This window comes from Mixophyes fleayi, chromosome 7 (genome assembly GCF_038048845.1).
Source record: "Mixophyes fleayi isolate aMixFle1 chromosome 7, aMixFle1.hap1, whole genome shotgun sequence".
Taxonomy (NCBI): domain Eukaryota; kingdom Metazoa; phylum Chordata; class Amphibia; order Anura; family Limnodynastidae; genus Mixophyes; species Mixophyes fleayi.
Genome location: NC_134408.1, coordinates 5,475,005 through 5,499,868, shown reverse-complemented (window position 1 = coordinate 5,499,868; position 24,864 = coordinate 5,475,005). Strand labels below are relative to the sequence as shown.

General features: G+C 43.4%; 1 long non-coding RNA gene across 1 annotated transcript; it reads right to left on the bottom strand.

Moving 5' to 3' along the window:
* Positions 1-2,274: 2,274 nt before the first annotated feature.
* Positions 2,275-16,947, bottom strand: LOC142098588 (uncharacterized). Its single transcript, XR_012678360.1, has 3 exons — positions 16,904-16,947; positions 15,311-15,696; positions 2,275-2,475 (listed from the first exon to the last, which is right to left on the bottom strand). It is a non-coding gene; the product is annotated as an uncharacterized LOC142098588 (long non-coding RNA).
* Positions 16,948-24,864: the final 7,917 nt, after the last annotated feature.

The following is a 24,864-nucleotide window of genomic DNA, read 5'->3' as shown; positions in this document are numbered from 1 at the left end:
TAGAAGTGGTATGGCAGAGAAGACAGCAGCGGAGCGTTGATCCAATGCAGACAGGCGAGTTGACACAGGCAGGAACACTGTAGAAGCACGGAGAGCGGATCGGCTGGCTGCAGACACGAGGAGTACTGGAGGGTAGCGATAAGCAGGACATTGCAGATACACGGAGGTAGCGGATAGGAATCAGCAGGTGCAGTCACGATGAAACACGGGAGAGTTGAGGTGAGCTGGAACTGTTGAGCACGGAGACAGCGGATAGGAATCAGCTGGTGCAGTCTCGATGAAACACGGGAGAGTAGAAGTGAGCTGGTAACTGTAGTGCACGGAGGCAGCGGATAGTAATCAGCTGGAGCAGTCACGATGAAACACAGGAGAGTTGAAGTGAGCTGGTAACTGTTATGCACGGAGGCAGCGGATAGGAATCAGCTGGAGCAGTCACGATGAAACACAGGAGAGTTGAAGTGAGCTGGTAACAGTAGTGCACGGAGGCAGCGGATAGGAATCAGCTGGAGCAGTCACGATGAAACACAGGAGAGTTGAAGTGGTCTGGAAACCACAGGAGAGTTGAAGTGGTCTGGAAACCACAGAAGAGTTGAAGTGGTCTGGAAACCACAGGAGAGTTGAAGTGGTCTGGAAACCACAGGAATCAGCTGGGCTGAACACACGAGGAAACACAGGAACACCTTCAGAGGCTCATGGGGAATGAGACTCCAAGATCAGGCAACGAGGTATAGACAGCAGGTGCTTTAAATAGGGAGTGTTGCCTGATCAGCCAATTAACTAAAAGGAACATGTACTGAAGGTTTGAAAGGGCTGCACATGCGCAGACCCTCAGGATGGTGGACGGCCACGGTTCCTAAACATACGGGAAGAAGCACTCACAGTCTGGTAGGTGACAAGGTCCCTAAAGGCCGGTGTACAGATTATGTGCTGCTGCTGCTGGTGAAATAATTAGCACATAACTTCAACCTTTTTAAAAAAGAGTTAAATATATAATGGTGTAAACGCTCGTCCCCAAATGAATAAAAGCACCAGTGATTTAGCTTAGGCTGGTAACCACTAAAGCCAGTGGATAAGGAGCGTGGGTTACCTCTGCAAAATGGTACCTACCACCAGGGTGGGCTGGTCACACAGTAAGCGGTAGACCCGCAGCATGGGATCCCCCTCTCATAATGTGAACCTTACTTCATGGCAGCTGCAATGAGAATAAATGAATTGATAGCCAGGCTGTCATAGCCATGTGCTAAGTTTAGCTTTTTCGGTGGGGCCTCTGCACTAAGCAGGGACTGCATCTGCAACGTGTGTATAACTTAAAATTTCACATTGGTTTAATGGGAATGTGCACTAAAATGAGCAACATTTTGAGCTTGATAGTTTAATATACATCCAACTCTAAATTATGAACAGTTGTTCTGTGGGGAGCTCAGATCTTTCCTCGTTTTTAGTTATATATGTATTCAATGGTCAACAAAGTATGATAATTGGTGAAGGACCAATGAACAACTGCCAGAATATTTCAGAATTCCAGATGAGGAAATGTCAGTCGCTATAAATGTATAAATCCACATTTTAGTATTCAGCCGAACACGTGTTGTGGTAGGTTATGTCCCAACCACAGGTTAGTCAAACGGCCTCCTTTTCTCACAAAATGGTTTTATTGGCTCCTACTGATAATCTCTTGTACACCTAACTCCTCCTACAGTCAGATTCCGGAAAAGATAATCACTGCTTAAGTATTCTCTTTATTGGGGATCTCTTTATTGAACAGAGGGTAGACTACTTATGTATCTGTATTTGGTCTTAAAATAGATCCCATAGATTGTAAGCTTGCGTGCAGGGCCCTCTTACCTCTCCGTCTGTCTTTCTTACTCAGTATTGTTTAATTACTGTGTTTGTCCCCAATTGTAAAGTGCTGCAGAATATGCTGATGCTATATAATTAAATGTTGTTGATAATGATGATGACGATGATATGTATCATATGTAAATAACTTATACAAGAGATTTTTTAAAACATTTCTGTTTAAGAATAATCAAGAGATTAGATACCAATGTTTCATGACACTATCCAGTATCAAATATGTATCTGTAAGTTTTATAACCACTGTTCCCTCTCAGTTCCACAAGACTTTAGGGGTGACTTGTGTATTTATGTAAGAAAGAAGAGGGGTTGATGGGTGAGTTGTATAACTAAGAAACCACTTTATTCTCATAACCATGAGTTCCATGCAATGAAGAGGGCGGGGGAAAAAATACAATGTGTACATGCTCTATAGTCTTGTGTTCTGTACATTGCACTTTATTGTTTAAATTAGTAGTTCAAGTCAGATTTCTCTAATTAACATGATTTATTCAACATTTTATTTTTCAGTCCATATACAGCAATTTATGTTATAACAGTCATCTCAGTCTTTATCCTTTTGCAGATAGAGGTCCCACCCATGAGCGTCACATGACTATGAATCAGAATGTGTTCCATCTGGGAATGTATAATAGTAAGTAAATATTAAACACAACTAGATGATCATATCATTCAAATACATTGTTATATTACACCACATACTTGCTTACTCTACAGTTGTTTATCTATATATTTTCTAGCTTACTAGCCATTTAACTCTTATGGGTAAATGTATCAAGCTGCGAGATTCCAGCAGGTTTGAAAAGTAGAGGTATTGCCTATAGCAACCAATAAGAATCTAGCTGTCATTTTGTAGAATGTACTAAATAAATAATAACTAGAATCTGATTGGTTGCTTTAGGCAACATCTCCACTTTTCAAACCGGGAGAAACTCGCAGCTTGATTAATTTACCCCTCAGAGTTACCCATAGTGTAACAGAACTGTTACTAGAACCTCATGTCCATGTAATGACATAGACATTCAGTGGTTTGGTTTCTCGTCACACCTTTCTTTGGTGTGGTGCCTTTATCATACTTATAAAAGCCAACCAAGCAGTGACTGAGTAAACTTTTTAGAATATATATTTTGCAAAGAAGTTAGAAATTCCTTATACAGCGACAAGGACCGAAATGAAAATGACACTGAGAGCCTGGGATGCGCTGTATGGATCAGCAGATTACTGCGACAGTGACCAGGAGGAGATGTTAACTCGAAACCTAGAGGTACCTGCAGTAACATCCCAGAACACAGCACCTGTTTCCATCAACAGTCCCCTCCCACAGAGTGAACCAGTGATGTAAGTTCAACAGTGTGGTGAGGGTAACTTTTCTGGATTAATGCAGCAGCTGGGGTACCTGGGAGACAAAACAACTGAGGCGGAATGGTTGCTTATCATCAAGTTGTGGGGCATTCGGTGGGCACCGCCACCTTCAGAGGCCTGTGAACTGTCATCTGCTGCGCCTAGATTGGGATCTCTTCACTTTACTAAATTTGATGACACTGTTGGAGATATTGATGGACATTTGCAGGTGTTTGGGCAGGTCATGAAAGCTACAAGACATTTCAAACAGGAATGGGTAAAGTATCTGGCTCCTACGCTACAAAGAAGTGCAGTGGAAGCTTATTGTGGATTGGCCCCAAAGGACTGTGCAGACTATGACGATGTAAAACAGGAACTAGTTATTACCCCGGAGACCTAACGGCAGAAGTTTCGGGACTTGACTAAAAGCACCCATATCAGCCATGAGGAATTTGACAACTGGTTGCGGCAGTTAAGACAATAAGATGGATTAATTGATCTGATGCCATGTCCTGGTTAAAATTAGTGGACTTAATTTGCAGAGAGCAATGTCACCGCTGGTGCGCATCGGAGGTGAAGGAGTGGGTATTGGACCAAAGCCCAGGAACCCTGGAAAAAGCGGCCCAGTTTGCGGATCAGTATGTGGCAGTGAGGCCACACTGGCAGAAGCGCCAGATTAACAGCCAACCCCAAAGGACTGTACAATAAGGGGGACACCCCTCTTCTACTCACCCCCAAAAGCAAGTATCTAACCCTTCAGGTACCATTCGCCAGCCACCAACCCGTCCTGTCCCTGGGAGTTATCCGAGACCACCGGAGCCCAGGCAGGAGAAGAAGTGCTACATCTGCGGGAAAACCGGTCATTTAAGGATGGACTGTACCACAGCCCCAGCACTCCAGACTAATTCAAGTCCTGGGGCCCGACTGACTTGCTTAATTGCTGAAGGTGAGCCATTAGAGACTGTTTCCACCCCTGCCAGCCCACCGGAGTGTGGTGTGATTGAAGGTGACTCAGCGGAGTGAGTCACCTGTTTGTCCAAAAGACCCCCAAAAACATGTGGAGGAACCTGCAGCCGGTCCAAGTGAGACTCCTGCAGGGTGAAGGACTTAGAGACTCAGGGGCCCCAATTACTGTTGTCAGCCCCCATCTTATTGATCCTGCTGCACTATTGCAGGGTCGCACTACAAAAGTTACCATGGCAGATAGACTGGAGAAGGAAGTGCCTGCAGCAAGGGTGTATCTGGACTGGGGAGATGGCCAGGAGTTACGAGATGTTGCCATTATGGATGACCCCCAACTGATGTGATCTTGAGCAATGATGTTGGGGGTGGAATTGTGACCACATTTCTCAACTCTATTACCCGGAGCCAAGCTTCCAAGCTGCTAAACTACAGTCTTCAGGATCTACACCTGCACAATCCAGCCCAGAGGAAAAGACCACAGCTGCTAGACAACAGCCATCACCTGCAACCACAGCTTCAGCCAGCCCAGAGGAAAAGACCACATCTGCTATGGAAACAGCCAGCCCCTTGCCTCTGGAAAGACTACGTCCCGTAGCAACGCAGAGGATGTTGTCTGTTGCCAACCTGATCTTGTGGGGGTGCCCGGTAATGCTCCTGTTCCTAGCAGTGTGCCAGTTCCAGTGGTGAGTATAGCTGACCACAGTGACCCCCCTTAGACTGACCCCACTTTGACTGACCCTAGTCACCCCAACATAGACCTCCTTGCAGTGCATCCTGATTTAGATAACAGTGAGGGCCTCAGGGAAGAGTTCAGGGCAGCCCAGCTTTCTGATCCCTCACTGGAGGCACCAGGCTGGCGGCAGCCTTCCAGCGATGGCGGTGGGGAGTGTGACCTGGCATGAAGGGTTATTGTACCGTGTAGCTAGGAACGTAGATGGGGATATACCAGTCCAGGCACAAGTTCAACTGGTGGTACTACGGTGCTTTCACGCACATGTCAGTTACCCATGAAATCCTCATGGTGGGACACCAGGGAAGTGTTATGGTGCTGGTAGTTACAGGTCTGATAGTCAGAGCATGCCTGTACATGACCAGATGCTGAGTCAACTAGGTTCAGAAAAAGGAGGCAAGACACAATGTAGTTCATCAATACTTCAATGATTGATAAAACATATATATATATATATATATATATATATATATATATATATATATATATAAATATGCAGATGATGATATGCAGATGTCAATTAGCCACGGCAGAGCGTGACAAGTTGATAAACACAATAGCAGTCTATTCACAGCACAGATGATAATATGCAGGTGTCCAATAGCCACGGCAGAGCGTGACAAGGATAAACACAATAACAGTCTTGTTATATGCATATGAACAGACTTGCAGCAGGCTGTAAATCAGTAGAGGCTCAATAGAGAGAAAACAAAGTCTTGTAATATGCACAAGGTGGTACTTGCAGCAGGGGAGTCCCAGTAGAAGTGCTCCAGCACTAAGCAGAGAACTGAATCTCATGCACAGGAAAGACACAGGGTCAGGATACACAGGAGTCCAAGGAATCAGGCTAGCAACAAGTTGCACTGACAGTGATCAGATGTCAGTGCTGAGTTTAAATAGAGCAGGGTAGAGTGCCCCACCCTGAGGGTGAGTCTTGTGATGCACAGAAAAACAGAACAGACAGGGAAAGTAACAAAAGCTGGTCAGGATTGTTACAGTACCCCCCTCCCTAGCGGTGGACTCCGGACACCTACGATATTTTTTTAGGAAACTGTTTGAGTAAACGAGAAGCATGAATGTCTGAAGCTTTAACCCAAGAACGTTCCTCAGGCCCATAGCCCTTCCAATCGACCAGGAATTGCATTGATCCTCTGGATCTACGAGAGTCCAATAGTTGTTTAATCTCATATTCAGTTTGATCCTGAGAAGTAGCCGGAGGCGGAGAAGCTGTGACTCTTGAAAATTGATTTTGTACCACAGGTTTTAACAGAGAGACATGAAACACATTGGGAATTCGTAGTGAGGATGGAAGTTCCAATCTGAAAGCTGCTAGATTAATTATCTTAGAGATTCGGTAGGGACCGATAAACTTGGGTGCTAGTTTCATACTAGGAACTTTTAAACGGATATTTTTTGTGGATAACCAGACCTTATCCCCTGGAAGAAGTGGAGGTGCAGGACACCTTTTCTTATCGAAAAAAATTTTGGCCCGTGCAGCAGAATTCTCCAAATTACTTTTGGTTTTTGTCCAAATGAGGGAAAACTTGCATAGCATGGAATCTACTGCAGGAACTGAGGAGATAGGAGTTTGAGAAAAGGTAGGTGGTCTGGGATGACATCCATACATGACAAAAAACGGTGAATTACCAACAGCTTCATGGAAATGATTGTTATGGGCGAACTCAGCCCATGGGAGGAGTTCCAGCCAATCCGCTTTGTGAGCAGACACATACATTCGTAGGAATTTTTCGAGCTCTTGGTTAGTCAGTTCGGTCAGGCCATTAGACTGAGGATGGTATGCCGATGAAAAGTCCAATTTAATGCCTAATTGTAAACAAAAGGATCTCCAGAACCTTGAAACAAACTGTGAACCACGGTCTGACACGATATGGAGTGGACAGCCGTGTAGGCAAAATATTTCTTTGATGAAAAGTTCTGCCAACAATGCAGAAGAAGGGAGTCCTTTGAGAGGAATGAAATGAGCTGCTCTCGAAAAACGGTCTGTCACCACCCAGATAACTGTATGAGCTTTGGAGGGAGGCAGATCGGTAATAAAGTCCATAGATACTTGAGACCAGGGTACTTCAGGAACAGGTAGAGGAATAAGAGGACCGAAGGGTCTATGCCGAGGAATCTTATGTTGTGCACATTTAGAGCAGGCAGAAACAAATGATTTTACATCTTTCAGAAGGGATGGCCACCAATAGTACCAGGTCAGGAGTTCTCCAGTCTTCTTGACTTCCGCATGACCCGAGAAGCGAGATAAATGGGCCCAGCATAACAACTTGAGACGCAGATGTGGTAATATGAAGGTCCTGCCTGGAGGGCAAGTAGATTTATGCACAGGAGTAAGAGCCAAGACACAACTAGGGTCAAAGATGGGATGAATGTCCACGGGAGAATCCTGGTCTTCGGAATGAAAGGACCTAGAAAGTGCATCTGCTTTTTTATTTTTTGATCCTGGACGGAAGGTAAGTCTAATATCAAATCTTGAAAAGAACAAGGACCATCTGGCTTGACGCGGATTCAGACATCGAGCCGAACGGAGATAAATTAGGTTCTTATGGTCGGTATATATTGTAATAGGAAACAAGGCCCCTTCCAACAGATGTCGCCATTCAGACAGGGCTAATTTAATAGCCAATAATTCTTGATCTCCTATACCATAATTCTTTTCTGCTGGGAGGAATTTGCGAGAGAAAAACCCACATGGATGTAGTTTCCTAGAAGCATCTTGTTGAGACAAAACTGCACCAGTGCTCACAGAAGATGCATCTACCTCCAAGAAGAAGGGACGTTGGCAATCAGGTTGCTGAAGAATAGGAGCAGAAGAGAAGGCTGACTTTAGATGCTCAAAGGCAGAGATGGCCTCGGGGGACCAAAGCTTGGGATTGGCTGATTTCTTGGTAAGAGCAGTAATGGGGGCAATGATGGTAGAATACCCCTTGATAAATTGTCTGTAGTAATTGGCGAAGCCAAGGAAGCATTGGATAGCTTTCAACCCGGTGGGCAAGGGCCAATCCACAATTGCTCTTAGTTTCGCTGGGTCCATTTGAAGGGCTGTGCCCGAGAGGATGTAGCCTAAGAAAGGAATCTGAGGCTGCTCAAAAAGGCACTTTTCAAGTTTACAGAAGAGGTTGTGTTCTCTCAGATGAGTCAGGACTTGACCTACATGCTCCCTATGTGAAGGGAGGTCTCGAGAAAATATCAGCATATCGTTCAGGTAGATGATGATGAATTGATAGAGAAGGTCTTGGAAAATATAATTTATGAGGGTTTGGAATACAGCTGGAGCATTACAAAGCCCAAAGGGCATTACAAGATATTCAAAGTGCCCATCGTGTGTGTTAAATGCTGTTTTCCATTCGTCACCTGCTTTAATACGAACAAGATTGTAGGCTTGTAGGCCCCTCGTAAATCTAATTTGGTGAACACAGTAGCGCCTTTAATGCGGTTGAACAGCTCGGATATGAGGGGTAACGGATACCTATTCTTAACAGTAATAGCATTAAGTCCTCGAAAGTCAATGCATGGCCGGAGGCCGCCATCCTTCTTTTTAACGAAAAAGAATCCAGCGCCAGCTGGAGAGGGGGACTTCCGGATAAAACCTTTTTGTAGGTTTTCTTGAATATATGTAGACATTGCCTGGGTCTCAGGAAGAGAAAGGGGATATACACGACCACGAGGAATAGGTTTGTCAGGAAGAAGCTCGATTCCACAATCCCAAATGCGATGAGGGGGAAGCTTGGTTGCCTCCTTTTCACAGAAGACGTCTGCATACTGTTGGTATTGAGGAGATAAATATGGTAATGACAATGCAGTGGTTAGATGAAGAGGTACTACTTTCTTCAGACAGTGAGACTGACACTGTGATCCCCAGGACAAAATTTGAGCAGTATGCCAGTCCAGAGTTGGGGAGTGGAGACGTAACCATGGCAGACCTAACACAAGGGAATTGATGGTCTTTGGAAGAACTAGGAAGGATATTTTTTCCTGGTGCAGGATTCCAATCTGAATGGTGAGGGGAACCGTCCGGAACTGAATGAAGCCTCCTGGAATATTACTGCCATTGATGGCTGTGAGGCGTACAGGACGTTCCAGTGGTGTAGTAAGAATATTATGTTTCTCAACCACAGTGGCGGCAATAAAATTACCTGCTGCACCAGAATCCAGAAAGGCATCCAGCGGAATAGATTCCCAAAAAACAGAAAAACAGACAACAAGAGGTTCTCTTTGTGATGAGAACTGTTGAGGGAAACATCAAACAGACCTAATAGGGTTCCCATTTGCTCTGTTTGGTCTGAGCATTTTCCTGGACGCGTAGGAGAACTACTGATGCGATGGGCCTTCCCTCCACAATAGAGGCACAGATTATTTTTAAATCTCTCTCTCTCACTTGGAGAGAGGCGGGACCTACCCACTTGCATGGGTTCTTTTGGGGGCTTAGAGGCCCCTAAGTTCTGGAAAACAGGGCGATGATTAGGACACTGAATCTGTTCCTTTTCTTGAACCCTCTCCTTGAATCGAAGATCTATTTTGACACACAACGAGATCAGATCATCCAAGGAAAATGGGAGGTCACGGGAAGCCAACACGTCTTTTATTTGATCAGATAGGCCTTGCCAGAACGTGGCCACCAGCGCTTCGTCATTCCAGCACAGCTCGGAGGCCATTGTCCTAAATAAGATAGCATATTGTCCCACAGAATGAGAGCCTTGGCGTAAATTAAGAATTCCTGTAGCTGCACTGGAAAGCTGACCAGGTTCATCAAAGATTTTTTTGAAGGTTGTCAGAAATTCTGTATAATTTTGCAGCAAGGGGTCATTCTTCTCCCATAGGGGTGAGGCCCAGGCCAGGGCTTGACCAGAAAGAAGGGACAAAATGTTGGCAATTTTTGCCCTATCCGTAGGAAAGTTTCTTGGCAATAATTCAAAGTGAATTGCGCACTGATTCATGAATCCTCTACATGACTTGGGGTTCCCATTGTACATAGAAGGATTAGGAATAAGTCTTGCAATATGCACAAGGTGATACTTGCAACAGGGCAGTCCCATTAGAAGTGCTCCAGCACTAAGTAGAGAACTGAATCTCATGCACAGGAAAGACACAGGGTCAGGATACACAGGAGTCCAAGGAATCAGGCTAGCAACAAGTTGCACTGACAGTGATCAGATGTCAGTGCTGAGTTTAAATAGAGCAGGTTAGAGTGCCCCGCCCTGAGGGTGAGTCATGTGATGCACAGAAAAACAGAACAGACAGGGAAAGTAACAAAACCTGGTCAGGATTGTTACAGGAAGAGACCGAACACTGAAGCACCTGACACAGAACTTTTTCTGGCCAGGAATGTCCGATGACGTCCGGGCCTACCGTAAGTCCTGTGATGTGTGTCAGAATCTCGGGCGCCCCAGTGCTCGTGCTCCCCTCAGGTTCTTGACAATAATTAGGGAAACATTTCAGTGACTGGCTGTGGACATAGTAGGTCCCCTGCCTGTACCCAGTAGATCGGGGAAGAGGTACATCCTCACCCCGGTGGACCACGCTACCCGGTAACCAGAGGCTGTAGCTCTATCCTGCATAACTGCGGAAAAGGTAGCAGACGCGCTGCTAGGAGTATTTAGCAGAATAGGGTTCCCTAATAAGATCCTAACCGATCAAGGGACAGTTCACAGACACTGTTCCATTCTGAGAAAAATGCGGAGTGCGGAAATTCCGTTCTACCCCTACCATTCCCAGACTAACGAACTCTGCGAGCAGTTCAATGGCACTCTTAATCACATGCTACAGGCATTTGTAGCTTCGGAGGGGGGGGACTGGGAATGCTACGTGCATTGTCGGGAGGTGCCGCAGGAGTCTGCCGGTTTATCCCCCTTTGAACTACTATATGGCCGCAGAGTCGTGGACCTCTTGACGTGTTCCAGAAGTCTTGGGAAGGGGAGCTATCCACCCAGGGTGTCTCTGTGTTGGAATATGCGTTGAAGCTCAGAGATCAGTTAGAGAATCTCGTGAGGCTAGCGTAGGCTAACCTAGCGGAAGTGCAGGCAAAACAGAAGACTTGGTATGATTAGAGCGTGCATGCCAGAGTGTTTGAGGTAGGTCAGAAGGTCCTTGTTCTGATACCCACGTGCCAGAACAAGCTCCTGGATGCCTGGGCTGGACTGCACATAGTCTCAAAACGCCTGAGTGACATCACTTCTGTGGTGATAGTGACAGTAGGCGGCAATGGACCTACCATGTAAATATGTTGAAGGCATACCACGAGCGTGTGGAGTCGGTAGCAGCGGTTTGCTGTTTATCAACTGAGGAACCAGGATGTGACCCACTACCTGCAGCTTGAATCAGTTCTGTGGCCCTTTGCGACTCAGTTCAGTACGATGTGCTGTCGGACATCCTTGGTGATGCACCATGTGGACACTGGTGAGCATAGGCCAGTTAGGCAACCTGCTTATAGGGTCTCACTAGAGGCCAAGGAAAGTATATACAAGGAGGCACTAGAAATGCTTGCGCTATGGGTGATCCAGCCATCACACAGTCCGTGGGCGTCCTCCGTTGTATTGGTTCCCAAGAAGGACAAGACAAAGCGGTTTTGCATAGACTACTGTCGGTTGAATGAGGTGACCTTGTCTGATGCCTATCCCCTGTCCTGAATTGACACTCTCTTAGATGAGTTAGCTGGAGCAAATAATATTTCCACCTTTGACTTGAGCAAGGGGATTGACAGATACCACTGGCACCTGTGGCTCAGGAACGGTCGGCATTCATCCCCCCATTTGGCCTGTTCGAGTTTAAGTCCATGCCATTTGGGATGAAGAATGTGCCAGCCACCTTCCAGCATGTGGTTGATTAACGAAGGGTTTAAAGGCTTTGCTCAGGCGTACTTAGATGACATTGCCATTTTCAGTAAATCCATCTGAAAAATGTGTTGCAAATGTAGGAGAAAAATCAGTGGGCAGGACTGACCATCAGAGCAGACAAGTGTGAAATGGGGATGTCACAGGTGCAGTACCTGGGTCATCGTGTGGGGGGGAGGTAGGGTTAAGCCAGAACAAGCTAAGGTAAAGGCAATCTGAGACTGGCCCTGGCCCACAACCCAAAGACAAGTACTAGCCTTCTTAGGGACCTCAAGTTACTACAGGCGTTTCGGCCCAGACTTTAGCACTGTAGCGAAGCCCCTGACAGAACTCACTAAGAAGAAACTTCCCAAAGTAGTTGACTGGACACCCGCTTGTGAGCTGGCATTTCAGTCAATAAAGGAAGCCTTTGCTCGTGCTTCAGTACTGTTGGCGCCCAATTATAACAAGGACTTTATTGTGCAAACTGACACATCACAGTATGGACTGGGAGCAGTACTTAGCCAGTTGGGGCCAGATGCCTGACATATTCAGGGACAGGGATGCTGGGTCCCGAGCGCCGCCGGATTGGTAAGTTTTTTTTCTTTGTTTTTTTTTCTCTTCCCGGCCACGACGGAATGCAGAGGGGGCACAGCGAGGATGCAGAGGGGTTACAGAGAGGATGCAGAGGGGTTACAGAGAGGATGCAGAGGGGGCACAGCGAGGATGCAGAGGGGTTACAGAGAGGATGCAGAGGGGGCACAGTGCAGATGCAGAGGGGGCACAGAGCGTGTGGATGCAGGGGGCACAGTGTGTGTTAGCTGTAAATTATTCTTTGACAGAAATATAATTGAAAAAATATATAAAAATATTCTTTTCCCTTGGATTTATGTGTATTATTTTTGCATACAACTAAATAAGTATTTCGGTCCTGAACTAAATACCTATTACGTTTTTTTGACTACTTATAAAGCGGGACTGCTCAGTAATTATTTTGGAGGGGTGCCTTGAAAAAATTATGGAGACTCTAAGGGTGCCGCGAGCTGCAAACGTTTGGGAACCACTGGTATAGAGGAACTTCTAATTAAAGAAGGGTCAAATGATAGTTCGTTGAAATGTATGAATGGTACTACTGTGGACTCCTCATTTTCATTGAACAAAATATCTCCATTTAATTATTTGGACCCCCCTTCTTCACCTAAAAGTCATACACAGGGGACAATTTATCTAGATCCACTCTGTAACCTGTGATTTGAACTTTTATCCATCACCAGAGACGTATGCAGGACTTTTTGAAAAACATTTTCATGCAGACCCAGCTCTGGATGTTACAGTACTTTCTTATCCACATTTACAATCAAATTAGGTCTCATTCAAATCATATTGGTATTATTTGATAGTTTTTTTGGACATATATTATATATTATTTACATAGAACTGATTGGTGCTTAATCCTATTCACAGTTGTTTCTGTAGTTATACTGTGAATCATCTACTGGGCATTATTTGTGTAAATATATCAGTGGGTACTTGATCATTGCAAACAAAACCACCATTCATACATTTCAGCCAAGTATCATTTCACCCTTGTTTAATTAGAGGTTCCTCTATACATTGACATCTGAATACATCTGCTTTACTGTTTGAGCTTTCTGGTATGAGCGCAGATATTTGCCAAAACCTATATAATTGTAATCAAGGAGGAAAACCTTGTACATCTCTGCAGCTTTACTAGTTAAGGTGGATTTGATGTTTTGAGCATAGTGCAACCAAATAAGTCCACTCCTCTATACTATCGGCAAGTAACTCCTTCATTATCTGTCTCCCTCTCCTCCTGTGTTACCCCTCTCTATCCACAAACCCCTCCCATACACAGAATTACTTTCTATAATTTGAATAGAAACATAAACTTATAGGTGCAACTTGAGGATGGCGGACTGGTGATGTTAAGCAGACTTATGCTAAACAAGGTGGGAACAGTTAGATGAGCAGGAGGATCAGATGCAGGTCTCTGGGTTAGTATCCAACAACATGAGTAATAAAACCAGTTCTTAAATCCAAATGCTAGACAGAATAGATAACCATGTCAGACTCTCGTGTATAGAGAATTAAGTCCAATGACACAATATGCATATGCAGTTACTGCTCAAACGGAGCTGGCTGGACCAATACAACACAGCCCACAAGTTCTCCAATATATAGCAGCCAAGGGACAGAGATAGATATGCAGAGTAATACAGTTCACCAAATATAGTAGATGGAAGCGTACCGAAAGGAAATATAAAACCAGCTTATCTGTATCAAGGTCTCCAAAAGGGAATCACAGCTCCGTCTCGTGTGTCAGGGACCATTAAACCACCAAGTGCAGCATGCAGTACTTCTTGGTCTCGGACAGCCGTCCCCATACAAACACCGCAATCAAACTACAAGTCCATGAAATCAGCAGGGGTGTTTGCTTTACCCCTCTTGTGCTATCAGTTACTCAGACTCTTGTCTTGAAGAACCCTGACAAACTGAAGTCTTTGAGTTTGGAGGAGGGCTCTTTGTCGGTGGTGGGCGGTGCAAATCTTTGCACAGCTTGAGTTGCTCTCATGAAATTTTCAGCACATAAACACAGCCTATCAAATTTATTGTCCTGATAGCCTGATAGGCTTGTTTAGCATAAGTCTGCTTAACATCACCAGTGCGCCATCCTCAAGTTGCACCTATTTATTTCCATTTCCGGCCTTACCAGCCAGAGTTTTGTAGGAAGGCAGCCTCCTCACGTGGAAGAGGTGGTTATGTGGGTTTGAACTATACTACTAAATATATAATACTGTGTTGAGCGCCAGTGTTTACATCTTGCATCTAGAAACATAAACTTTGCAAACTATTGCTAAGAAGGTAGGAGGATGGGAAGAGAGTAGAAGCATAAAGAACTGAAGAGACCTCAGAGGAGACCACCTCTGTCTGCTTGTTCTCTGTATACAAATTATCCACCTCCCACACGCACATTCTAAGCATGTGCAATATTGTACCATGATGTCACATTTGGGCATTCAGTGTCCATGCTATGGGACCTGTCCATACCATGTTATGCTTCTGGTACACATCATGTGTATTATGTGATGTATATATAGTATATACAGACCAGGCTTTGAGTCAGCAATTTTAGGATCCAGCAGATTTGATGTATCACAAGTCTTTACAAAAAGGTATTTAAATAATACTTAGTCTAACAAAATAACACTCCAAAAATTGAGCCCAATTATGTTTTTTATAAATTAAATTATCAACTGTGTACATGTTATGGCAGAACCCCTTCCCTGAAACCCCTACTGTTGGGCAGTGCAGCAGTCATCCAGACTTTCCTGCATCCAGTAAAGCTGCAGGATCTCTCTCTGTAAGATACAGATGATATATGATGTACAGCAAATCCCACCTCTACTGCAGCATTATTGGTAGAAATGAGTGAAGGGGACATCAGCATTGTGTAAATGGTGGAGGGTTCCCACTGATGTACAGTTATTCCCACTGTGATAATAATACCCCTGAAAAATGGAAAACACCTTTAATTGATAATTGTCAAGTGACAACATCTGCACCTGTTCACCTCTGACATCTGTAAGAAAATAGCCAAAATTTAAAGAAACACGCATCTCCCCTGCTTCTCCTTCTCCTGCCTCTTGTGATCCCATTTAAGTTTTTCTTCCACTTTTCTCAGTTCAGAGTTGTGTATATATTCCAGCAGAAATATCCTCCGCTCTAAACGCTCTCTCTTCGGATCTTTTATCTGTTCCATGTAGAATTTTACACTTTTTAGGGCACTGTTAATAAACATCAGGACGTCTGTGGTTTTTCCCAGAGTTTTTATATGGTTCTCGTTGGTGTAGTTCTCTAATGCTATCACAGTCTCAGCCCCTATACATTTGAACTGTTTCTCAGTATTAAAGTAATCTCTACCGACTTTGTTGGTGATGACAACGATGGGGGCAACCTCTGAAGAAGAGAAAAATGATTCAATATGTCAATAAGAGAGCATGTTATGTGAAATAAGCCCTTATAAATGACTATAATCTATCACACAGGTTAATCACCAGAATAACTTCCATTACATTTCACTGCCCACAGATTTTTCAACAATATAAAGGTTACTGTCCGCACTAACGTAATCACACAAGTGGACAGGTCACTGCCTCCACGAGATAATCTCACTCATTTCCTAAAATAATCTTCACTGGTGGAGACATGTCAGTGACTGAAGTACATTGCCTATATTTCATATAATTATAATTAATACATCAATAGCAGATTAATTAGAATTTTCCTTTCAAATTTGCTACCTATTCTATAATGCGACAACTTCTTTTGCCCTGTTGTCTCCTCATGAGATTAACTGAGAAAGTTTTTTATATTACTCCAACTAATACCACAAAGATTCAATGCTCTATTGTCACCTGATACAATGTATTAATTCACTTGTGTACAGTGTATCTTTTCTATGGCTTATATCGCCTTGTATAACTTATATCGCCTTGTCTGATCCCACGTTGTCCAGCACTTATATAAAGGTCATAGCAGCAGTTCACTGCTCTTCAGTAGCTATTAACTACAGGTCCACTATTGCTTTCATTGTACAGTAGCAGTACACCCCTCTCCTGTACCCTGCTGGCAGAAAGATGGATCCATCTGTGATCTACAATTTCCAAGTCTATAGGGCTGTGAGTCCTATTAAAATAATTACTATTCCCTAATTACAAATATTATTATTTAAAGTTGTTTGCAGTTGCATTAGTGAATACTCAGAGAGCTCCAGACTCTGGATCTTCCCCCACCCACTTCCCAACACAGAATGGTGGCTGCTATGTGGAGGGAGTGTTATATACACATTGCTGAGCCCAGAAGTCACAAACATCTGCTTTCATATTAGATATTACATTTCAAGTAAATATTTTTTAAGGTGTGGAAAGATCCTTGTTTTACTCAAAAATACTGTATAAGAAGCGTATTACCTGGCAAACATTATAATACACAACACAGGAATATATTATTTAATTTTATTATTGCAATGCAAACCCATAGAATCTCAGGAAATCAGAGACATGACTCTTTCTGTAGATAATTGCGCCCCAAGTAATTTTGTAACATTTTCATGGGTTTCACCTCAATTACTATACACAGAGTATTTACTAGGAATTTAGTTTACCTGTGAATCGTACACATTCCTCCAGAAATTTTTTAATTTCTTCAATGTAGCAATTTCCAATTTCCCTGGCACTAAAGAAATAAAAATAAACTATGAAAAATCAGTGGTTTGATGAAACACAATAGATAAAATTAATGCTTTTAAGGATCGCTACAAAATCCTCATTTGCTTCCATTTAAGTATAAACTTTCATTCCCAGAAAAATAATGTTTATATCCCATTACTCTCAGGAGTAATGTGGAGACCAGAACTTTACTGAACTTACACTGTAGAAAATGGGGACTCAAATAAACCATGTGGAGAAGAAAAGTTAAATCCATTTTGTTTTTCTTACCGTAATCAGGGCTAGAATGCATGGAACAAGCAGGGTGAGGGAGCAATTTCTGTTCCTCTGTGTCAGACTCAGAGGGCCTGAGTCATTAAGGAAAGTAAGGCAAAAAAAGGAGTACATTTTCTCCTGGACAAACCATGTTACAATACAAGGTGTGCAAATCAGTCTATTGTTTTGCACATAAGGAAAATACTGGCTGCTTTTTCATGTAGCACACAAATACTTGATAGGTTTTTTTTTACACTGAAATGTAAAGTAGATCTAGGACATGTCCTACGCTAACTATAAATCTGTCACCACATTTTAAATTTACTTCCCCCTCCAATGGAACATGGTTTTGTCAAGGTGCAAAGTTACTCCTTTTTTTTTCTTTACTTTCTTTAATGACTCAGGCCCAGAGTGTGGTACTGGGTCAGGACATCATAATCCAGTGCAACTCACCCAGCCTCTTTGTGGCTGGATTATGTAAATATAATTTATTGTAGAAATTTATTTTTATAAGGCAGGAAATTCTAAGTAAGTCTTTTCATCTCAGAAGTGACAAACACATTATTTAGCCTGAATGCCCAGGAGGAGGTTGTTACTTATCATCCTGTCTTGTTAAAAAGATAGACGAACTACATAGATTATGCAACCAGCAATTCATTTAGGAAAGTGATGTACATTTTGTTAAAGCTTAAAATTGCACTAACTCCAAGTGTAGAGAAAATATCACATCCTGATGGGAAATATTCAATGTAAAATCTGAGATGTTTTGGTGCCAGCGAGGATCAGGGGGCTGGGTTACCTCCTGCCAACATGTGTCAGAATCTGTATAAAAAGAGCACTATTTTTCCATGTACCGTATCATTCCATCTGTAACTTCTGGAAAGATTGCTGGTACCACAAACTAGTGTAAAAAAGTCCATGTCCGGACTCTTAAGCAATAAAACATCACTGCTTGAAGATTCTGCCTGCAAGCATTACCTGCTCTATCCTGTGACCAACAGATAAAAGCTTACACTCTAATCCGTTTCCCAGCTGTCCTGTGTTGAACCCAGCGTCTGTGTCAACGCTCTGCCAGCTACCCAGCAATCCTGATCCATAGTAGAGAATATCATACACAAATAAATGAGCGCTAGAGACCTAATACACAACATTGCTAATCTGTACTGCAGCTCACAAAAAATACGGGTCTTTCCCCAATTTGATATATAACAGAAAAAGCAGAACAATGGAGCACTGGAACCAGAGATAGAAATATAATATTATATTATGGTTGTATCCACATAATTAAATTAATTTAAAATGTATTAAAATTTTTACAAGGTCTCATGGCAGAGGGATAAAGCCTATATCAATATGAACTTAATTCACGGGATCATGTATAACAACAATGGTAACGGTCTAAATAATAGCAAATATTTTTATCCGCAATTATACTGCTGTATCACATAGGCAATAATGAAACAACAATATCCCTCATTAGAAACTTCTAAAAATCCTTAGAGAAGAAAAGTTAGACTCCTCATTGTGCCAAAAATAGTGAATTTGCTGAATGTCTGTATTAGCTGTGATAAAGGAACCATCTAGTTTATGGGAACAGTCCACAGTGCAGATGTTATTAAATAATCAGCTTAATACTTAGCTATCTTGGGAGTCCAGTACTCTTATCCTTAGGAGATTTGAGGGAACAGTTGGTCCAGTGAAATACTTTATACTGATAGATCCAATAGCATGTGGAAACCCTAGGGTTAGAATGTCCAGAAATAACGTTGCTTGTGCAGAGTCCACAATCACAACAGCTGGCACATTTCTCAGCTGTATAGCTGTTCAACAGAGGCAGAAAGATTGACCAATCTGGAACACTGTTTATATCTTAACATGCCGGTCACGTGACTCTTATCCTCCAGTCAGTGAGAGGCTTTCGCCTAAACAAGCAAGTCATTGGCTAACCTTCAATGAGCAAACGCAGTTTAGTCACATACAAATAATGATCTCTTATGAACAAACGTAGTTAAGCCACGGTCATGTGATTCATCCTTAGCCAATCGGCAGATTATTAATTATTATTAATTTTTATTTATAAGGCGCCACAAGGTGTCCGTAGCGCCGTACAGGGACACACAAATTACAATACAAAGGGAGACAGCACAGTACAGTACAGTAAACAGTAAGCACAGTAACTAAATAAGCTCAATGCACAGCTAGAGAGGGCGGGGAAGGGGGAGGGAGGATCCGCAAATGACAGGGCCCAAGAAGGAGGGCGCGGAAGACAGGGAGACCCCCAGGGGGGAGGAGGGAGCGAGAGTGGACGTGGGGTGGAGGACCCTCGAGGAGGAGGGCTAAGTAGCTGGAGAGGAGAGTTAGAAGTGGTGGAAACAGGAGGAGAGATGGCCCTGTTCAGAGGAGCTTACAATCTAAGGGATAATACAGATAATAGTTCAATACGATAATGAAAACTTCTCATACTAACATCAGTGAGCAGTAATGTTATGATTGTATTATCTCATTATTAGATATCTTTCCAAATGCTTCAAACGTCTATCAAAAATTAACCCTTGATTGTGAATGAGTAGATTGTAGTTGCCTCTTCTGCCTCTGGCACCGACATACATCTCCTCACTTGTCTCAAAATATCTTCCAACTCGACACCTCCATTCTGCTAGAGATCTGCATTTCTCTTGCACTCTCATCACTTCCTCCCATTCTTGGTTACAGGACTTTTTTCGGACTGCGCCCATTTTATGGAATCCACTCCCTTGCATCACAAGACTTTCCTCTAGTCTTCAAACTTTCAAGCGTTCTCTGAAAACCCACCTCTTCAGACAAGATTATAATATTCCTCTACCATCCTCTTAATCAGCCTAGGTTACCCTATTACCACCCTCTACACAGCTAACACAAGACAACAACCCTCTGACCAACTTAGTTGTATGACTGAGCAGACAGCCCACTAAATACTTTGTAATTTTTGCATTCTATCTGGACAAATATTCAACATGATGTAGTACTTACCCTTGTGTATAAAACCATTGTTCCATAGATTGTAAACTTGCGGGCAGGGCACTCTTACCTCTCTGTATGTATTACCCAGTATTGTTTTATTACTGTTAGTTCCCAATTGAAAAGCGCTATGGAATCTGCTGGTGCTATACTGATAGTAAGTGGCCAGGAGGTACCAGTCAGCCCACAGCAAAGAGACAGTACAGCAGCTATACCAGCTACCCTAGAGGTAAGCAGTTCTAAGTGCCGCAAAGGAGCCAAATGGTGTCAGTTGATTCTCCTACAACTATTGTGCAGTTGGCATTCTTAATCGGCGAGTGTCTGGTGGCAAGGTGACATCAGTGGGGGTGCTCAGTAACAGTCGGTTACTGATGGTGAGAAGGAAACCCAGATAAACTGTGCAGGAAGAACATCCCTCCATTCCTTCTTCCCCTAGACAGTCTGGGTGGTGATGTAAGCCCATCGGTCACAACTAGAGATGGGCGGGCTCGGTTCCCCGAGAATTGAACCCTCCCGAACTTTGGGTATACAAGTACCGAGCCGAGTAGGCTCGGTACTCTCCCGCCCGTTCGGAATCCAAATCGAGGCCGAACGTCATTGTGACGTCGCCGGATCTCGGGGCTCGGTTCTCGCGATACTTGAAGATTATAAATACCTCCACAGCAATCCATCATCATAGGACAGAGGGAGAGAGCAGGGTGTAGTCATAGGCTAATTAGAGCAGGGACAGAGAATACAATATTCTGATTCCAATTGTGCTAACAAAAATCGCTAGAGAAGAGAGGAGGATAGAGGAGTTTTTTTTTCAATATTTGGCACTCAAAGTGCTTTTTGGGTGTCCCCCATTATTTTGCCTAAATATTTCTTGCTGTCAAAATTACTATCTGTCAGCAGTATATTACCAAATAATTTTTAGCACTCCATAGTGCTTTTGGGGTGTCCCCCATAATTGTGCATAAATATTTCTGGCTGTCAAAATTACTATCTGTCAGCAGTATCTACCAAATAATTTTTAGCACTTCACAGTGCTTTTGGGGTGTCCCCCATAATTGTGCATAAATATTTCTCGCTGTGAAAATTACTATCTGTCAGCAGTATCTACCAAATAATTTTTAGCACTACAAGTGCTTTGGGCTGAGAATGGATTCAAAACAGTCAACATATGAGCAGAATGAGCAACCAGGTTCTGTCACCAGTCCTGATGTTAGTGTTCCCAGTACGGCATCTGGGCAAGGCGATGTCAAACTACACAGTGTTTCGAAATCAGTCCAAAAAAACAAAAACAATTTTTTTTTTACTGTGTTGAAGTGAAAAAGAAGTGTTACTGAGCAAAAGTTAAGTGCCGATAAAAAAAAATTTGCCAACATGCCATTCTACACACGCAGTGGCAAAGAGAGAATGAGGCCTTCACCTTTGGCTATTAGTGGCAGATCCCAAAAAGTTAACGAGCCTACAATTGGTGCACAACTACTGTTACGCGTCAAAACCGAGCTGCAAGATAACAGTAAGGCATTAGAGGATAATGTTTGCTCTGATTCACAAATTACACCAATCCCTGTGGAGAGTCCATCCAACAGTGGGATGTCTAATCGTGAGCATTCTGCTGATGTGTGCCTTAATAGCCCGAGTGTAGCCGGTGATACACAAATTGAGGATGTCACTTTGGAAATAGAAGAGGATAAGGGGGGAGATTTGTGGAGGTGACGAGGGCTCTAATGAGGATGTTGATGATTATGATGCAGACAGATACCAAATTGCCTTTCTCAATTTCTATTTTTATTCTAGATTATATAACGGCTGAATAGTTTTCTATTTTACTCCTAGTGGAGAGGGGATCTGATGCAGACAGATACCAAACTGCCTTTGTCCATTTCTTTGTATATTCAAATTTCTATTTCTACAGTCTATGCAGGCTGCTTTTTTTTCTATTTTACTACAAGTGGATGGGGGGGTCTGATGCAGAGAGATACCAAACTGCCTTTGTCCATTTCTTTGTATATTCGAATTTCTAGTTCCACAGTCTGTGCAGGCTGCTTTTTTTATATTCAACTACAAGTGAAGGGCAGAGGGGGGGCATAGATAGCCACCAAACTACCGTGGTCCATTTAATTTTACTTTCTAGTTCCACAGTCTGTGCAGGCTGCTTTTTTTATATTCAACTACAAGTGGAGGGCGGGGGGGCATAGATCGGCACCAAACTACCGTGGTCGATTTAATTTTACTTTCTAGTTCCACAGTCTGTGCAGGCTGCTTTTTTTATATTCAACTACAAGTGGAGGGTGTAATATACACCTAAACACGATGGCTACATTGCCAATAATCAAAGATGGAGGAGGTAGACAACCAGGTTTGTCTGTATAATTTGCAGACAAGTGTTTGAATTAAGGACGGCCTGCCAGGGATTAAACTGTTTTTTCATAATTTATTAGCTTTAGAATTACCTCACTTATCTAAGAAACTGGTGGAGCACTAAATTAGGTTATTTTAGACCAAGAAAATGGTATTTTCTTCAAAAATAGCAAAACAAAACCAAACAAAACCAAAACCAAAACACACAAGGGTGGTTTTGCAAATCCAAAACCAAAACACGAAGGTAATCCAGATCCAAAACCAAAAACAAAACCAAAACACGGGGGTCAGTGACCATCTCTAGTCACAACCTCACTGACTGGAAGACTACCAGCTGCAAATGTGTTAATTATTTTGCACATAAGGAAAATATAGAGCACAAATACTTGATAGTTTATTTGTACACTGAAATTTAAAGTTGATCTAGGACATGCCCTACCCCAACTATAAATCTGTCATCACATTTTAAATTTACCTCCAATGCAACATGTTTTTGCCTTACTTGCTTAACTTTCCTTAATGAATCAGGCTCTAGATACTTAATAGAATTAATTGCTATCTAGTTCTAACCATATAAGTTGAAAAACTCAAAATAATGTCACAGAACAATGAATCACAATATTACATATATATTAACTGTAGATATGTATTATATTCACTTTCTCTGTTTAAGTGCTAAGGATGAGTGAAACTTATTCTAATTATATGCCCCTAAAGTGTTAGATGCCTCTTACACCTCCCTAGCACTCTGGGGGGGAGGTGGAGAATGATGACATGACATAGTGCACTGAGCTCAGTCCCCTAAACTACAGAAAACTCTGTAGACCCAGGGATGGAGAAGAAAACTAAAAGTGCCCAATTTCCCCATCCTGGCACCTACAGACTCAGGGTCATCCTCATTTGAATGAGAGGAGTCACCTCTTTCAAGCAATGTGGCCCCTTATAAGTTATTTTCTTCTGATCACAAGACAAACACCCTACACTACGGAAAGCATTTATAAGGCCAGAGATGGGAGAGTTATAATTCACAGATCTCCCCCATTCTGGCACAAATGATATCCTTATTGTGATTGCCTTATTCCCATTTTATGTAACATTGAAGTCTCCTCTACTGGTTCTTGTTCAACATCTATGGAAAAGATAGTCAATGAGTCAGTGAAACTCCCACTCATTTCTGCAGTTTACAATATTGTATTGTAAAGCTAGAACAGCCACCACAGCCAGGGTCACCTGCTGCATGGTGCATCCTCAGCTGCATTTTGTCTTGTGGGGTTGTTTTCCTTTTTAGTTACATAGCTAGCATATCTTTTAAGTATTCATAGATAGTTGTAGAGGTGTGCCCCGCTGCTGTGCCCTAGAGGAGGGCAAAGATGTGCCCCGCTGTTGTGCACATGAAGAGGGTAAAGACAAAAGAGAAGAAAATCTACTCACCGGTCCTGCGTTTCAGCGGTGAGTACTTCTCTTTCTTTTCCGCAGGTCCCAGCAGCAGAGGGCAAGTGAGCCAATCAGGGCTCACCTCCCCATGCTGGCCAATCGGCAGTCACATAGGTGAGCCAATCCTTGCTCCCCTCCGGCCGTTTGAATTATTAGCGTCGCGGCAAGCTGATCAGCTCTCACGGCGGCGCCAAGTCATGTCAGCGCAGCGGCGGCTATTTGAGCTGCCATTTTGGAGACAGTTCTCCGGTGGAGCAGTGAGAAGAAGACGCCGTGGGATGTCCGGCGGATCAAGAAAGAAAACAGCGGCGTAAGTGGCAGGGTACCCTTGTCAGGGCAAGGAGCTACCCTGCCACGAGAAGACAGTGCCGGAGTCACCGGCAGGGAGCCCTTGTAAGGGCTGAGAGCGCCCCCGCCCAGAAGACAGGAGGAAGCTGCGCGCCAAACAGGATAAGAGGCGCTGCTGGCTGGAGGGTCGGGAAGACCCAAAGAAGAAGGCGTCATGGACAAGTAGAGAATCCTGCGCGGAGCAGGTAAGTATACTCTGTGCAGTTAGGTCGGACACCAGGCCCGGGGGCACTTCAGGCATTATGCCCATGTCACTGTTTGTGGGCACAAGGCCCTGGCGCAGATAGACATAGGTAGGGAATTAAAGAGCACAAGGCCCTAGTTAGTTGGACTCAGAGCCCATAGTCAGAAAAGGGCACAAGGCCCTAGTTAGTTGGGCTTAAAGCCCATAGTTAGAAAGGGCATAAGGTCCTAGTTAGCTGGGCATAAGTCTCATAGATAGGGGCACAAGGCCCAGTAGAGAGGGCACAAGTCCCTGTAGTTACAGAAGGGCACAAGACCCTGTAGTTACATA